The 17,876-nt window shown below is 45.2% G+C and overlaps 1 long non-coding RNA gene across 2 annotated transcripts in view; it reads right to left on the reverse strand.

Annotated features, from left to right (window-relative positions):
* Positions 1 to 327: 327 nt before the first annotated feature.
* The window catches only part of LOC121289962, a 30,003-nt gene continuing 12,454 nt past the window's right edge, over positions 328 to 17,876 (reverse strand). The window contains exons 1-3 of one of the 2 annotated variants that reach the window (XR_005945682.1): positions 17,564 to 17,575; positions 4,350 to 4,454; positions 328 to 1,569 (exon numbers count right to left, since the gene is read on the reverse strand). This is a non-coding gene — a long non-coding RNA (uncharacterized LOC121289962). Of the gene's footprint in view, positions 1,570 to 4,349; positions 4,455 to 17,563; positions 17,576 to 17,876 lie in introns of those variants that run through there. The other variant, XR_005945681.1, reaches the window with a different exon arrangement.

The following is a 17,876-nucleotide window of genomic DNA, read 5'->3' on the forward strand; positions in this document are numbered from 1 at the left end:
TGTAGACAGAGTTCTCCAGAGACAAGTAGGGCTTGCTGTGTTGGAAACTGTATAGTTTAGTATAATTATGCATGCTCTGTAATGCATAAATTACTGTTTTTTGATTTTTTTATCAAGTTGTGTGAAGTTTGTGAACTTAGTACGTATGTTGATTTACTTCAATCACTGGTGATTCGGGTGCGTGGTTCTGTGCGGTAAGCTTTTTATGATTATATGATCCAAGTTATGTTTGAGAAGCACACCTCATCCAGTGGGCAAACCATATGGGGACTGCATTACCATTTGCACTGTTTTCTACTAAATTGTAAATAAAGATGCTGGTTTTAATTTTGCATTTCATGTCTAAGTATTTTTTATTTGGAAGAGAGCTGGTTGTATGTTGCAAGAAAACTCGGAATAATTATGCCACAGGATTCTAAATGATGATGTGCTGTAAGTCTATTGAGGAAAGATAGCAAAGGCTCTGTGACTAGAAAAGGTAAAGCTTCTGAATTGTAAGTGAAGTGAGAAGGCTGACTTATCACCAACATTGCCCAGCCACTGAAATGGTTCCATAAACAAAACTCTTAACATTTTCTGTTGCATAAACAGGAACTACCTACAATGAAAGTTGTGAAAATTTCTGCTTATCTTGCTAAATACAGATGAATTGCATGGAAGTAGACTAGAGCAACAAATTATTGTTTGAACCTCCAACAGGAACCAGAAGCAGTCTGCACAGGAAAGGTTTTGAGAGGCAGCTGAACTCATTTCTCATAGTAACTTTGAATCAGATGATTATTTGCAGATGCAACCTGAACTCTAAACATCTTTCGATCAGTGTTCAGGTAAGGATTAAATGCACTGGAAAATCCTTCTTTAAAACTTTATCTGGAGTATCCATATTGTAGAAAGACAGGTTCCAAATTGCAAAAAAAAAATGTAACCAGCCTGGTGGAGTCTTGGTGATCTGTGAGATTAAGAAATCAGGCACCTCGCTAATCTCCATGCCTGTGGAGTTGAGATAATTTCCTCCTTTTCTCATAACTCTGTAAACAATTCAAATGGGGAGGGTGATTTTAACTCAGTTAAAATCGCTCACATAATCTCAAAGTATTTTTGCACCAGGACTTGAACACAAAAATCTAGGTTGATGGAGTGCTGCGCTGTCAGAGGTACCAACTTTTGAGTCAGTAGTTAAACCAGGGTCTTGTCTGCTTTCTCAGGTGGACACACAGCACTCTTTCAAAGAAGAAGGGGAGTCATCTCCAGTTACCTGGCTAATCCTTATTCCTCAATAAACATGACAAAATCAGATTGTCTGGTCATTATCACATTGCTGTTTGTGTAAATTTGCTGCACGCAAACTGCTGCATTTCTTACATGATGACAGTGACAACACTTCAAAAGTAGTGCCTTGGCTGTAAAGTGCTCTGGCAAGTCCAGTGGTCATGAAAGGAGCTTTATAAATCCAAATCTTTCTTTTGCAGTCACCCAGTGGCAATATAATTCATTGATTTGACTGTTCCAGATTAACTGGAATCAAAGATTAATGTTGTGATGTTGACTTTTTGGTATCCTTTCTTCCATCTGTAAGAAATAATGGGAATGCAGCCTCAGAACTTTGAAGTTAGATGAGATCATCATAGGCTGAACAAGCCGATTCTGGAACGGCAAAGTTTACCACAAGTGCTACACATGAAGTCGTCCCTTGCCAGTGTCTGCTGACATAAAAATGAAGTACAACAGATGCTGGAAATCTGAAATTAGAACAAAAAATTGGCAAGTCAGGCAGCATCTGTGGAGAGAGAGTTTCAGTTCGGTGACCTTTCATTCAATCCCAGCTGACTCCTTGTTTGTTGAGCTGGGGTCTGCTTGGTGGCAAATTCCTGCACACAGCTGGTGTCGCCAGTGACACCAACCATCAGCTAGAATTTCCCACTTGTTGTGATTTGATGCTGAGGGCTTTCTTGTCTCTTTTGACATCATCCTTGAATCAGTGCTTCTGTGTCCTGCTGTCTCCTAAGACGGGCTACCTCCCTGTATAGCATATCCTTGGGGATGCAGCAATCTTCCTTCCAGGGTATATGCATTGATATATTAAAATATAAATTATCATCAAAAGCTGGTGCAAAGAAAATAAATCTATTCTCCACACAATATGTGGAGAATATTGAGTATTCTGCACAGTACTCATTCCTTCTATCACTCCCTCTATTGCTAAATTCTGATAATCTCAAATTGGAAAAGAAATGCTGGACTACAATTGGAACTTCTACATACTTCAGATTAAAAATGTTTGTTATAAATCTTTCCATTCAGCTGGGATCGAATGAAAGGTCACCGAGCTGAAACTCTTTCTCTCCACAGATGCTGCCTGACCTTCCAATTTTTTTTGTTCTAATTTCAGATTTCCGGCATCTGTTGTACTTCATTTTTATGTCAGCAGACACTGGCAAGGGACGACTTCATGTGTAGCACTTGTGGTATGTCTGTAGACATACATACTGAACACTTGTTAGTAACATTGTACACAAATATCGGACAAATAATTTGTTTTAAACTGATGTTCAAAACTGAAAGTGCAAAGTTGGGAGAGGCTGGAGTAATTCAGAAAGTTCCGCATTTGATGTTTAATTAGAATACTTCTGAGCATTCTCCACAATACTCATTCCTTCTATCACTCCCTCTATCGCTGAATTCTGATCATCTCAAATTGGAAAAGAAATGCTGGACTACAATTGGAACTTCTACATACTTCAGATTAAAAATGTTTGTTATAAATCTTTCCATTATCATTTATTTAGGCATTGATTCTACTGAAAGCATAAAAAACTGAAAATAACATGCATTTATAGAAAGGAAAGTTTATAGAAAAGAATAGAAAGGCCTTTCACAAACTTAGCACATTCCAAAGTAATTTACAACTTATATTATAGTAGGAAACACAGCACTAATTTATGCACAGCAAGCTCCCACAAACAGCAATGTAATAATGAATCTGTTTTAATGATATTGGTTGAGAGAAATGTTTGCCAGCACACTGGGGAGTGTAAGTGACTTTTTCAAATAGTACCCTTGGATCATGTCCATCCACTTGAAATGGAATTGAGGGCCTTAGTTTAACACCTCATCTAAAGGACAGCACCTGCCAGACTCCTGCTCAGAAGTACTAATTCTGAGCTGTGTGCAAATTACCCTACTTGAAAGATGTGACATCGATTCAGCGTTTATAAAAGTTTGTAAGCAATCACTGCTAATTTGACCTCAGGTGGTGTAATTTCAAATGAACATTGAAGCTTGAAAACCTGTCCATTAGGATTCATTAAAAACACTTAAAAATGCTCAAGCCATCATGGCTTGCCAAGGTTGTGTAAGCGATCTTCTGCGTTTGAAGGGAATTTAGGCCTTCACCAATTCTAGGGAAAAACAATGAACTCTTCGCCGGGGTGGGGGAAGATGGCCCGATAAAGAAATAGACAACAGTGTAAGTAACAAAGTAAATGTGGCACCTTTGGGAAGTAACAGTGCAGTGGAATTAAATTTAAAAGTATAAATTAAAATTAAAAAATAAAAAAGCTAGCACCTCACCAAGGTTCCATGATGGCACCTTCCAAACCTGTGACATGGTGGCAGCAGATTCATGGAAAGACCAAGTTCTTCTCCAAGACACACACCAGCCTGACTTGCCATTCCTTCACTGTTGCTGAGTCAAAACCCTGAACTCTCTTCCTAACAGCCCCTGTCTATTTGGCCACTGTTCCTGAGTATCTGATCGCTGGGATCCAGGAGCTGGTGAGCAATGTGGCCCAGGACAACAAGAAGGCCCACATCAACCTCCACCACCTGCAGCTCACCAAGAGCAATGATAAAGGGCTCAGCAAGCTGCCAGGAGGAATCACCGTAGCTCAGGGTGGGGTCCTCCCCGACATCCAGGCTGTGCCTGCCCAAGAAAACCACACATCCCAGCAAGGTTAGGCCTGAAAGTGAAAGATTAGAAAGATAATGAGAATATTTTATTCTAGAAGAAACCAATATATTGCCCAAAGCATAGCTAAAAACCACAATCATGCAGTGCACCCCTGTAATAACTGAAGGTATAGCCTTTTCCTGCTGTCTATCAAGGTCATGTGATGTTCTTGGAGGCTCCAACCAATAAGCCCTAAATCCAGGTAATCGGGGGGGCGGGACTTCCTGACAAGAGTCCTGTTCGAACATGCAGCATCTGAGAAGCTCTCTGTAATAAAGTTTATCTGCTTCTTGTTGAAAGCTGTGAAGTCTTTACATTTGGTGATGAGGGTAAAATAGCTCCAATGCTGCTTGTAAACATGAGTACATTGAATCTTAAGAAAAAAGAAAAGACCACTCACCAGTCATTCCACTCTTCGGCAGAATCAATCCTTAGCACGTGACTATGGAGGACTGGGGCCTGTATGCAGAGTGCCTTGGTTTTTATTTCGTAGCAGACAAAATCACTGTGGAGGAAAAGCAGAAAGCAATCCTTATGAGTGTGGTAGCAAGACGTACAATATAATCCACAGCTTGTCACCCCAAACACACCCAATTCTAAGTCTTTTGATGAATTAATGGATCTCATGAAAACGCATTTTCAGCCAAAGCCATCTGTAATAATGCAGCAGTTTAAGTTTAATTCCAAAGTTAGGGCCCTGGGAGAGTCCAATGCAACCTCATGTAGCAAAGCTGAAGCAGTTGACTGAACACTGACTTGAGGACACACTAAATGATATGTTGAGGGATCAATTAGTTTGTGAAGTTCACGACAACACCATTCGGTGCCAGTTACTCATGTCGACATTGATTTGAAGCACACCCTGGAAATATCACTCGCCACGAAAAGTGCTGTGAGGGACTCGCAGGCTTTGCAACATATACAGCATGGCGCTGTTCTTCATGTGGGGCGGGAATCTACCACCGGGCATGGTGCAAAAACCAGAGACACGGCAGTGAAGCAAGAGGCAATGTCTACTGTTTAGAAATACTAAAAGGCCTAGTAGAAGCACTTCAGCAGTGACTCCAAGATTAATTTGTTATAGATGTAGGGGTGACGATAGACCTGCAAATTCAAGGAGACAGAATGCCATTACTGCCATAAGAAAGGTCACGTCGTAAGGCAATGCAGGGCGAAGTCGAAATAGCCCATTAAAGCGGCAAACCAATATGATTGATTGAAAAATACAGCAGAACCTGAAGCTGCTGATACCAACATTTATTCCCTCTTATAATGCCACCGCTGTAAAAACCAAACCTATCACTGTCACAATCCAGGTTAATGGGAAGCCAGTAATAATGGCGATACTGGAGCCTCAAAGTGGTGGGAATACACACATTTAAATACCTAAATGAAGGCACCCAGCCATTGAACCTGGAGCGGACGACCAAGGCTGTAATGAGATCAGGAGCAGAGTGGCTCTAGTAGAACCCAAACTGAGCATCAGTGAGCAGGTTATTGCTGTGTGCAAGTGCCGCTTGATAATAGCGCTGTTAATGACCCCTTCCATTACTTTACTGATGATCGAGAGTCGGCTGATGGTGTAGTAAGTGGCCAGGTTGGGTTTGTCTTTTTTGTGTACAGGGCATACTTGGGTAATTTTCCACATTGCCAAGTGTTGTAGCTGTAATGGAACAGCTTGGCTAGAGGTGCGGCAAGTTCAGGAGCATAAGTCTTCAATACTATTGCCAGAATGTTGCCAGAGCCCATAGCCTTTGCAATATTCAGTGCCTTCAGCCATTTCTTGATATCACATGGAGTGAATTTTAATTGACTGAAGACTGGTATCTGTGATGCTTGGGTCCTCTGGAGGAGGCTGAGATGGATCATCCACTCAGCACTTCTGGCTGAAGATGGTTGCAAATGCTTCAGCCTTTATCATTTGCATTGATGTGTTGGGCTCCTCCATCATTGGCCACAGAGTCTAAAATCCATGCCTCAAGGACAATCAAAGAACACATATATTTGACTGAATAAGGACCGAATGCACGACGTCGCGTTTTTATTATTTTCTTTGGGTTTAGTGATTTATAAATTTTGCTCTCTCTTTGACTCAAGGAAGCCTTGTTTCATTGGCTCCTTACTGCTTACAGGCCTAAATAGTTAAATACATTTGGATTTGGAAAAGGCATATCCTGGAGAAAAAAGAAACTTAAACCTTTTGTTGTGACCAATGGAGGAGATTGAATAGAGTGAAGCCAGTTTACCCCTTCTCACCTGGTCATAGCAGGTTACAGATTGTGGTCGAATACAATTCTGCTGTTGCTGATGGCCCACAGCGCCACATGGTTGTCCAGGTTTCAGTTGCTAAATCTATCCCACTTAGCACATTGGTAGTGCCACACAACATGATGGAGGGTATCCTCAATGTGAAGATGGGACTTCGTCTCCATAAGGACTGTCCGTTAGCCATTCCTACTTACGCTGTCATGGACAGATGCATCGGCGGCAGGTACAAGAAGAAACAGGAGTAGGCCATTCGGTCCCTCAAGCCTGCCCCACCATTCAATAAGATCATGGCTGATCTGCCCCGTGCCTCAACTCCTCTTTCATGCCAGCTGCTCGTAGCCCTCAACTCGCTGATTTTTCAAAAATCTATCTACTTCCTCTTTAAATACTTTCAGTGATCTAGCCTCCACAACTCTGGATAGATTACGCTCTGCCCCCTCCTCCAAGTCATTAATATAGATAGTAAATAATTGAGGGTCTAGGACTGATCCTTGTGGCACTCCACTAGTTACGTCTTTCCAACCTGAAAAAGATCCATTAATCCCGACTCTGTCTTCTATGTATTAACAATCCTCAATCCATGCTAATAAACTCCCCCCAATACCATGAGCTTCTATCTTGTGCAATAACCTTTTATGTGGCACCATATCAAATGCCTTCTGAAAATCCAAATACACTACTTCTACCAGTTCCCCTTTATCATCTCTGCTTGTTATATACTCAAAGAACTCCAGCAAATTTGTCAAACATGATTTCCCTTTCACAAAACCATGTTGACTCTGTTTGATTGTGTTAAACTTTTCTAAATGTCCTGCTATTTCTTCCTTAATAATGGAGTCTAGCATTTTCCCAACTACAGATGTTAGGCTGACTGGCCTATAGTTTTCTGTTTTTTGTCTCCCTCCCTTCTTCAACAGTGGTGTCAAATTTGTAGTTTTCCAATCTGCTGGGACTCTCCTGGAATCGAGTAAGTTCTGGAATATTTCGACCGATGCCTCCACTACTCTTCAGTCACTTCCTTTAACACCCTTGGATGTCGGCCATCAGGTCCTGGTGACTTATCTGCCTTCAGTCCCATTAGTTTGTCAAATACTTTGTCCCTCGTGATAGACACTGTTGCAAAATCTTTCCTTCCATTAGCTCCCTGCTTATCTGATATTTTTGGGATGTTTATAGTGTCCTCCACCGTGAAGACCGATGCAAAATATTAGTTTAAATTATCGGCCATTTCCTGGTTCCCCATTATCAATTCTCCAGTCGCATCCTCCAAAAGTCCCACGCTCACTTTGGCCACTCTCTTTTTATATACCCGTAGAAGCTCTTGCTGTTTGTTTTCATATAACTTGCCAATTTACTTTCATGATCAATCTTCTCCCTCTTTATTAGCTTTTTAGCCATCCGCTGTTGATTCCTAAAAGTTTCCCAATCTTCTGGCCTACCACTAGTTTTCGCCGCTTTGTATGCCTTAGTCTTTGATTGGATACTCTCCTCGACCACCTTTGTTAACCAAGGGTGGTCCATCCTTCTCATCAAGTCCTTCTTTTTGACCGGGATAAATTTTTGCTGAGTATTAGAAAATATCTGCTTAAACGTCTGCCACTATTCATCCACTGACCTTCTCCTTCGTCTATTTTCCCAGCCTGCTTTAGACAATTCTTTCTTTATACTTTTGTAATTGCCCTTATTTAAGTTGAGGACACTGGTTTGAAACCAGAGTTGCTCACCCTCAAACTAAATTTGAAATTCTACCATGTTGTGATCGCTAACTATGATATCTCTTTTTAATCCTACCTCATTACACATTACTAGATCTAAAATAGCCTGTTCTTGAGTAGGTTCTGCAATGTATTGCTCTAAGAAACAATCTCTGATGCACTCTACAAATTCATCTTCCATACTACCCCTACCAATCTGATTAGTCCAAACAATATGCAGATTAAAATCACCCGTGACAGTTGTAGCACCCTTCTTACATGCCTCCATTATTTCCTAATTTATACTTTGTCCTGCAGTGAGGCAGCTCTTTGGGGGCCTATGGACGGCTACCGCCCGTGACTTCTTCCCCTTGCTATTCCTGATTTCCACCCAAACTGATTCTACATCACAATCTAATGAAGCTATATCACGACTCACCACTGCACTCATGCCTTCCTTTTATTAACAAAGCTACCCCACCTCCTTTTCCTTTTTGCATATTTTTCTGGAACGTCTAATACCCTTGAATATTGAGTTCCCAGTCTTGGTCACCCTACAACCACATCTCTGTAATAGCCATCAAGTCATATTTATTTATTTCTACTTGTGCCATCAACTCATCTATCTTGTTACAAATGCTGTGTGCATTTGGATAAAGAGCCTTAGGCTTTGACTTTTACCATTATTACTCATTCTGGTTCTAATTTCTGCTGGACTCTTCTGCTTATATTTTCTGCCCCTTCTTGTCATGCTTTATTATTCGCCTTTTCACTACCCTGTACCTCTGCTCTCTTGATTCTTTTTGATTTTTTTTAGCTTCTCTTCAATTGAAACCTCCGCCCACTAATTAGTTTAAAGCCCTATCTACAAACCTAGTTATACGATTCACTAGGACACTGGTCCCAGCATGGTTCAAATGAAGCACTTTCCAACGGAACAGGTTTCTCAGTACTGGTGCCAGTGTCCCATGAATCGGAACCCATTTCTCCCACACCAATCTTTGAGCCATGCATCTCTAATTTTATTTACCTGACGCCAATTTGCACATGGCTCAGGTAGTAATCCAGAGATTATTACCTTTGTGGTTCTGCTTTTTAATTTAGCCCCGAGCTGCTCATAGGCCCTAGCAGAACATCCTTCCTTGTCCTACCCATGCAATTTGTTCCTACGTGGACCAGGACAACTGGATCCTTCCCCTCCCACTTCCAAGTTCCTCTCCAACCCAGACAGTTGTCCTTAACTTGGCACCAAATAGGCAACACAGCCTTTGGGACTCTCTGTCTTTGCTGCAGAGAACAGTATCTATTCCCCTAACTATGCTATCCCCTATTACTATACATTTCTCTTTTCTTCCCCTACTTGAATGGTACTCTGTACCACGATACTGTGGTCAGTTCGCTCATCCTCCTTGCAGTCTGTGCCCTCATCCACACCGGGAGCAAGAATCTCATACCTATTGGAAAAGGGCACTGGCTGAGGCTCCTCCAAAACTAAATTCTGGATCCCCATACCTGTCTCGCTCGCAGTCACAGCCTCCTGTCCCTGACCAAGGTCCAAATTTGATGTAATTAATCTAAGGGGCGTGACTGTCTCCTGAAACACAGTGTCCAGGTAACTCTCCCCCTCCCTGATGTGTCACAGTGTCCGCAGCTCGGACTCCAGCTCATCAACTGTGAGCCAAAGTTCGTCGAGCAGCCAACACCTGCTGCAGATGTGGTCACTGTGGATCACACCGGCGTCCACCAGCTCCATGTACCACAGCCACAACACATTGGCTGCCTAGCCATCTATATTCTATTTAATTAATTTGGATGTTAAATATTTTAAAAATGAATTTCTTAACTGTACTCTTCAGCTGTAATAACATCTCCTGATTTAAACCGCGTGGCCAATCAACAGAGCCAGGGAAGAGATACCCACCAATCATCTACCTGTTTTCTTTTGATGTCACACTTTGGCTCTGACAGGTAGAAACAGGTTGAAGGGGCTCTCTGCCACTGGTTTTTATCTCCCACTGCTGCTGCCTTTCTCACGCAGGTCCGCTCTCCATTTGCTGGCCTCATTCTCTGCTGCCGACTTTTATCTCCTGACGCCGCTGCCCTTCGCGATTGGTTAGGATGCAGTGAAGTATGGTTTTTCCCTCTTGTTGGTTCCCTCACTATCTACTGCAGACCCAGGCTAGCAGTTGATTCCTTTAGGGCTTGGCCAGTAGTGGTGCTACCGAGCCACCCCTTGGTAATGGTGCCTTTGCCACCCTCAGTGTTTCCTCCAATTGGTGTTCAACATGGAGGAGTACTAATTCATCAGCTGGGGTTGGGGTGGGCAGTACTTGGTAATCAGCAGGAGGTTTCCTTGCCCTTGTTCGACCTAATGCCATGAGACTTCATGGGGTCCGCAGTCAATGCTGAGGACACCCAAGGCAACACCCTCCTGATTATACCACCATGCCACATATGGTAGGTCTGCCCTGCCAGTGAGGCAGAGCATACCCAGGGATGGTGTAGGTGGTGTCTGGGACATTGGTGGAATTTTATGGTCCTGCCAATGGCAGGAATCGTGGCAGGAGTGTAGCAGGGGAGGGAACTTGTGGACACAGACACCTGATGGGGGAGGGTCTAAGAAGAGTGGAGAAAAGTGAGTCAGTTCTGGGACTGTGCGGACCATGCTACAGGGCTATGCTTTGCACGCATGTCTTGGTCCCAGCCCAGGGAGGGGGGAGGCCTGTCTGTGTAGTGTCAGTCGTCACAGTATACTATTCAGGGGATGGTCAATCTTTCACATATTTGGATCAAGGGGGTTGGTAGCTTGGTATTGGCTAGCAGATGGCACTGTCATGGTTAGGGGAGGATCTGCAGCCCGTAAATGAGGAACTGGTAAGTGCAAGTGGGGGGGAAGGTGGTTGATGTCTCATGGGGTGGGTGGGGGAGGGGGTGGTCACTAAGTCACTGTGCATATGGCCTCAAGTTGGAAGGGGTGAGGAAGACATGGGGCATGGGGGCATCGAGGGAAAACAGTTCAGGGGAGGAATATTGACAACAATGATGGTGGACTCCAAGGTTAAAGGGGGAGGCAGATGAGTGATCGGAGGAATGGAAACTTGGACATGGTAAGGATCAAGAGGGATAGGCAGGACTTGGACAGTAATAGGACGAGGTTGGAAGCTGGTCTTGAAGTAGAAATGTAGCAGTACCATTTTGACAGCTGATGGAATGATGCAGTAGAAAAGTAATTTTGCAAAAAGAAATCGCCGGAGAGGGGTCTGAGGGCGTGTGGGAGGAATGACTGCACTTTTGGCACCCTAATAATTACTGGCTGAAGACCTGGAGATCAAGGCTCAGCTGAGAGATGTTAAGATGAGTCAAATGCCACTTGAAGGATTTGGGAACCTCATGATGCACATTCTGCGAGAACCCATTAGAGCTTGGGGCAACAATTGATTTGGTCTGATTGACTATTCGTCCATCACCGAGGAATGTGGAAAGTTAAGAAGTATCAAATGATTAAGGGGCACAGCTTCAGGACAAATACAACATGCTCCAGACAACTGTACACATTAAAATTGGGATGTTCAGGGCTTACAGGGCTGAACGTTTACCATCACTAAATTAGTGCAAAGCTGGGCTGTAGTCTAGTCAAAAAGAGGCAGCCTGACAGTTCTCTGACTGAGGCTGATAGCACATGGCTGTACTCAGCCAGATCCAAGGCTCTTTGTGAATGTGCTGTCATGTTATGAGGAGGAGGAGGAGGAGGAGGAGGAGGAGGGGGGTGGGTGGGGTGTTAGTGGGCACAGCCATCTGTGATCCTTATGAATGTGCATTAGCTGCATGGGCAGACCTGGGAATGACATGTATGGAATGAGGGCAACCCAAGTGCTTCACAATGGCTTCTTAGCTTGGTGATGGAAGATGATCATTGCAGGGTAAGGTGCAATTATGTCTCTAATCTATTTGCCCACAGAAACAAGGAAGAGTGCAGAATGCAGGCTGCAGCCAAAACTGCCACCTTCATGGCTTGGATGCAACTGAGGAGAAGGGCCCATCGCCGTCTGGCAGGGCTCAGGGAAGTGCCGCACCCTGAGGAACATGAATCAACGGGGTCCCATGAAAACCCAGAAGCTGAGGAGGCACTTGGTGTGTCCCAGGATCTCCAGAAGACGTCTCCCATACTTGGAGATGAGCGAGAGACAGTGCTGCAGACACCTTCACTTGTCAAGGGGTGTGGTGGTTCATATCTGCCACATTCTTCAGGAGTATCTGACGCAGTACAGACTGGGAGGCCATCCATTGTCAATGGCTCTAAAGATGACCACCGCACACAATTTTTTTGCAAGCAGCTCATTCCAGGGCTCCACTGGGGATCTCTGCAATCCTTTAGTCATAAATGCATAAGGGAGGTCATGGATGCCCTTTTCAATAAGGCACACAATTAGGTCCAGTTCACTACAGATGAAGCCAGGGAGGCTGCCTGGTCAATGGGATTTCCATTGCAATGCAGCGATCTCCAGGTTACCACACACGTGCAGGGTACCATTGACTGCATGCATGTGGCCTTAAGAGCTTCCTGGCAGCAGCCACTAAGATTAGGCTTGGATGTGCCAAACGCCTCCTCAGCTTCTGGGTCTTCACAAGGCCCCACTAATCCATGTTCCTCAGGTTTAGGCTCTTCCCCTGAGCCTAGCCAAACGGCGATGGGCCCTTCCCCTCTCTTAACGTGCAGCTGGACTGAGATCACTGAAAGCAGATAATGCAGGTATGTGCGAGGTACCCTGGGAGCTCGCACGACTCTTATATCTTGAGTCACTCCTAGGTGCCACAGATCTTCGCAAGCCCTCAGTGCATTCAGGGTTGGCTCATCAATGATAAAGGCTGCGCCCAAAAGATATGGCTAATGACACCTGCTTAGCAGCCACAAACTGCTTCAGAGAGGTCACTGTCATCAGCAGTCTCTCAGAATCAGGGATGACGTCCATCAGGCTTGGTGAGACTTCAGATGGCTGAGGAGCCCAATTCTGGATCCACATGTTCTTCCGCAGTTGGGGCACATTATTGCGGAGTGGAATGGAAATTGCAGCCCCGGGTTGGCTTCATTTTCCTTCCTCTGCATCTGTTGTTCCACCTCACTGTCGAGTCTCTGAGCCTCAAAGTGGCTGGCGCCTTGATGGACCTGGTGGTGCCATGTCCAGTGATCGGCAGCTTTCTCCTCCCAGTCAGTGGTGTTAACACCTACATGCTTATGGCGACCTTCAGCGTATCCTTATAACTTTTTCCTTTGGCTTTCCTTTGATTGTTGACCAACGGAGAGCTGTGAAAAGAGAACCTGTGAGGGAGGTGGTCTTCAGGCATCTGGACACAATGGCCCATCCATCGGAGTTGCTTCCGTAAGACCAGGGCTTCAATGTTAGTATTCTTGGCTTCATCGAGGACACTCACGTTAGTCCAGTAGTCCTCACATTTGATCACCAGGATTCGATGCAAGCACTGCTGATGGAAGCGCTCGAGAATCTTAAAGTGGCGACGGTAGACAGTCCGTGTGTTGACCATCTTTCTTTACTGCAGTGAAACAACGGCCTTATAAACCAGAACCTTTGAATTGCAAAGATCCCTACTGTCAAAGACACATTGGTGCAGTTTGAAGAAGGCAGCATTGGCACAGCTGATGGGGTGTTGCACTTTCTCATCGATAGTAGTCCCTTGGGAGAGGTGGCTGCTGAAATAAGGGAAGTGCTGCACATACTCCAGAGCTATCCCATCTAAATGGGTGGCATGGGGGATTCTTAACTTGCCCAGGGAAGGTTGGTGAAGGACCATCGTCTTAGCGATGTTTAAGGACAAACCAAGCCTCTTATACGAGGTGTTGAAGAGTTCAAGTGTCCTTTGCATCTCCTGTACAGAGTGAGCCATCACGCAGCAGTCACTCGCAAACTGAAGGTCGTGGATGTCCATGATGGTGAGTTTTGTTTTTGCCTGGAAGCGGCCAAGGTTGAACAGCTTCCTGTTCAGACGACACTGAATGCTGACGCCGGGTGGTAGCTCACCTCGGATGAGGTGGATGTTGATGGTCAGGTAAGTGGTGAAGAAGGTGGGGCCGATCACACAACCTAGTTTGACCCAGGTTTGGATGTGAAAGGTGTCAGTTTCAGATCCTTCACTCAGGACGGTGGCGGTCATGTTGTTATGCAGGAGTCTCAGGAGGGCGACAAACTTTAACATGCAACCAAGCGTTGGAGGACGATCCACAGAGCTTCACGATTTAAAGAATCAAACACCTTGGTCAGGTCGATGAAGGCAAGGAACAATTCTTGATTTTGATGCTGACATTTTTCCTGGGTCTGTCTAGCCACAAAGAGCATGTGCACAGTACCTGGGATGGTCGGAAGCCACACTGGGATTCTGGGGGGGATCTCCTCAGCAAAGGTGGTTCAGGAGGATGTTGGCCAGGATCTTACCCGCGATGGACAGAAGGGAAACCACTCTGTAGTTTTCACAAAGATGTTTGTCGTCCTCCTTGCGGATAGTAATGATGGTCACGTTCTTGAGATCCTGGGGGATGTCGTCTTCGTCCCAGAGGTGGAGGATGAACTGGTGGAGTTGTGACAATGCGGCACATTCTGAAACATGCTTCTTAATCGAGTATACTGTTGGCATGTTGAAGATGCCTTTCAGATGTCTGGACTGATCAGGCAGCGCTCTCCAGTACTCTCCACAGAGGGTGTCCTGCATCATTGTGGTTAGCTGTGCCCTACACAACCTGGTGCTGCAAAGGGGGATGAGTTGCCACATGGAGACATGGACGAGCTGCAAGTCTCCTTTGACGAGGAGGACATGGAAAGGGGTGATAGAGTACAAAGGTACAAAGTATATATACTGAGTGAACACTGTGCCACCGTTGTGCCCCCAGTGCTTCTTGATTTTTCTAACCCTGCTACTAAGTCTAGGTGCAGCCCTGACATCCACAGCAGAGGTGGGGGCAGCCTGCTCACTGCCAACGCTGTTGTCTGAAGTGAACTTGGCGGGCATCATCCAAGGCCTGGAGGGCCCCGGCCTGCTAAGGTTCTCCTGCTCTGGGACAGGTGCACCCTCCTTGGCCTGACCGGAGATTGATGGGATCACAGGTGGAGATTTCGAGCAGCTAGACAACCTTCGAGATTCCTGTGTGGATTGCCCCAGTGTGTCTGTCAGACTCTGCTCCTCCCTGTGGGTGCCTAAGAATCCTCCCTGACTCCTTGAGGAGAAAGGGCACCTGGAGAGAGGTTGAGGTGCCCTGTAAGCCTCTCGCCTAGCCACTGATGGATCACAATCTTGGCTATAGTTATGGTGTGCAGATCAGAGTGCATATCCGGCAGAAACTGCCGGACCGGTGGCCACCACCCTTGCAATGGTGACCTCGATGCACTCGCATGCCAGAGCCACGACATCAGGCAGAACGTCCATCCTTTGTTCTAATCTGGTGACGGCCTCTGGCAACCCTGCCTGCTACACCTCTTCCTCGGATGCTCCCTCAGGATCTTCATTCGAAGTGGTCTGCGGGCTGGAGCTGATGCACTGGCTGGTGTTCTGCCTCTGCCCTTGTTGCTGGCTGGAATAGAGAAAAGAGATAATTAGTCATTGGGTCAACAGGCATCTAGATTATAGGTCATTCTGTTGTTGTCCAAGTGTGGCGAATGTCTACTGCATGGACCTCAATGACTTGTTGGGTGACACTGATCCTGCCTCCCCGCAGTAACAGTGTGTGCCCTCTACGGTGAACTCTGTCACCTGCTCCCCATAGGGGAGAGTGGCCTCAATTCTGGCACTCCTACCTCCCTTTTGGATTGACTGTGGGCAGTATGGATGAAAGAGCAGTTCAGAAGCACGCATGCCTGCTGTGTGTGCTGAGTGCTCCCCAGTAAGGGCTGAAGACTCCATTTTGTGCAGGATGTTACGTGAGATGGTGATGTTAAAGTGTCTGTCAGACAATCAATGCTGAGGTCCCTTCTGCTGGTAGTGTGTGAGATCCCTGTGGACTGTAACCCTTAGACTGCCTGATGACCTTATGGGAGTGTGAGTTTTGAGTGAGAAGATTGACTTACCTCTTCTGAGGTCCACATACGCTAACCTCCCTGGGGACCTGCCCCAGGCTGGCATGGTGTTGTTGGTGGACCTCCCGCTCCCATCCTGAGGGAAGAGGACCTCCCACTACTCCTGGACTGCCTGGAGGAGTCTCTCCAGGGGCACGTTGCTGATCCTGGGCGCAAAGGGCTTGTTTCTTCTTGGGACCATTGCTTCATTTGCCAGAACAAGTCCTAGGCTGCACAGAGTGAATGTGTCTGTGGGTGCCGTTTAAATATGGCACCTGGACCATCAACATGATGGCACATGAGGTAACGGTGGACTGGACAAATCCCTGCTCGCCCTGCAACAAGATTCAATGAGCTCCTCCCTGATGCATAATTTAATGAGCTGCAAATTGGACAATCTGATTTGAGAACCCGCCCTGCCACCCAGCGAGAATTATGCCGAGTTTCCTGCCCGCCACTGGACTTACTTTCCAGAATGGAAAATTCTGTTCATCGTCTGTAAGTTATGATTCAGTGAATAAGACACTTTTTACTTCTCTCCAACAACTTCAAACCATGAACTCTGTCCTCCATCTTTACTCCTTTTTAATCCAATTTTTAAAGTTTTATTTTTTATTTATTTCTTTATTACTTTACTTTTCCTTTCCCCAAACACTCCCTCCCCACCAACAGGGCCATTTGTCACTTGTTTTTATGCTGTGCTTTCACAGACTACTGACCCTTGTTCTGCTATTCACACATTCTGCTTTCTTCCTTTATGCCACTATCAGCACCTTCTTTAGTCTTTACCACTACCATTAACACTCCCTTTGTCTTGTGTCTTGACATCTCCTTAGCTCCCACCTATCCCTGCCCTTCTAACTTGCTCCACACCCTCTTAAACAGTTTAAAATCCATCACATTTCTACTTCTCTTTAGCTCTGAAGAGTCATACGGACTCAATGTTAACTCTGTTTTTCTCTCTCCACAGATGCTGCCAGTCTTGCTGAGTTTTTCCAGCATTTTCTGTTTTTACTGTTTTTGCTTGACTAGTCTATGAGGCAGCTCCCCCAATTTTGGCACAAACCCCCAGATGTTAGTAAGGAGGACTTTGCAGGGTGACAGGGCTGAGTTTGCCATTGTTGTTTCCAATGCCTAAGTTGATGCCAGGTGGTCCATCAGTTTCCATTCCTTTTAGACTTTTTAGCAGTTTCAGTGACTGGCTTGCTAAGCCATTTCAGAGGGCAGTTAAGAGTCAACCACATTGCTGTGGGTCTGGAGTCACATGCAGGCCAAACCAGGTAAGGATGGCAGATTTCCTTCCTTGAAGGGCATTAGTGAATCAGATGGGTTTTTACAACAATCATTTCTGTAGTGTAAGGGTCTGGCACATATAGGGTTAACATGGGACTGTGTACAGTACCACCGCAGTGATAAAAGAGAACACATGACCTGTACCCAGGGTCAGTGTGGTGTTGGACAGAGCTGTGTGCAGACCCAAACATGGAGACAGTTCCTTGCTTGTACCCTTTACTGTATATTTGTAAATAGTTCTCATCGTTAATAAAGACTTACAGTTAACCTGCTAAAGACTATGAAGAATTCATCAAACTTACCAAGAATGTAAGCAACACCCTACAACATGGTGGCAGCTTGCGGAAAAATCCAAAACCTCAGAAAATGCAGAGAAAAACTAAAATGCTGAAAGACTGAGGAAAAAAAATTCATCAAAGCAGTCTGACCTGAAAAGAAGCTCCAGAAGCACAGGCGCAGAGGAAAAATTGCAAAAAAAGAGCTCCAAAGAAAGGCTTAGAAGCTGATGGCAGACATTTAAAATTATTTACTGCAGCAGTAGCCTTCATTACAGCTCCTTTGGAAGTCCAGCTTCAAACCCCAGAGTGCAGAGTCAGGAGGGTGAGCTAAATCTTT

Source organism: Carcharodon carcharias, chromosome 17 (genome assembly GCF_017639515.1).
Source record: "Carcharodon carcharias isolate sCarCar2 chromosome 17, sCarCar2.pri, whole genome shotgun sequence".
NCBI classification, from domain to species: Eukaryota; Metazoa; Chordata; class Chondrichthyes; order Lamniformes; family Lamnidae; genus Carcharodon; species Carcharodon carcharias.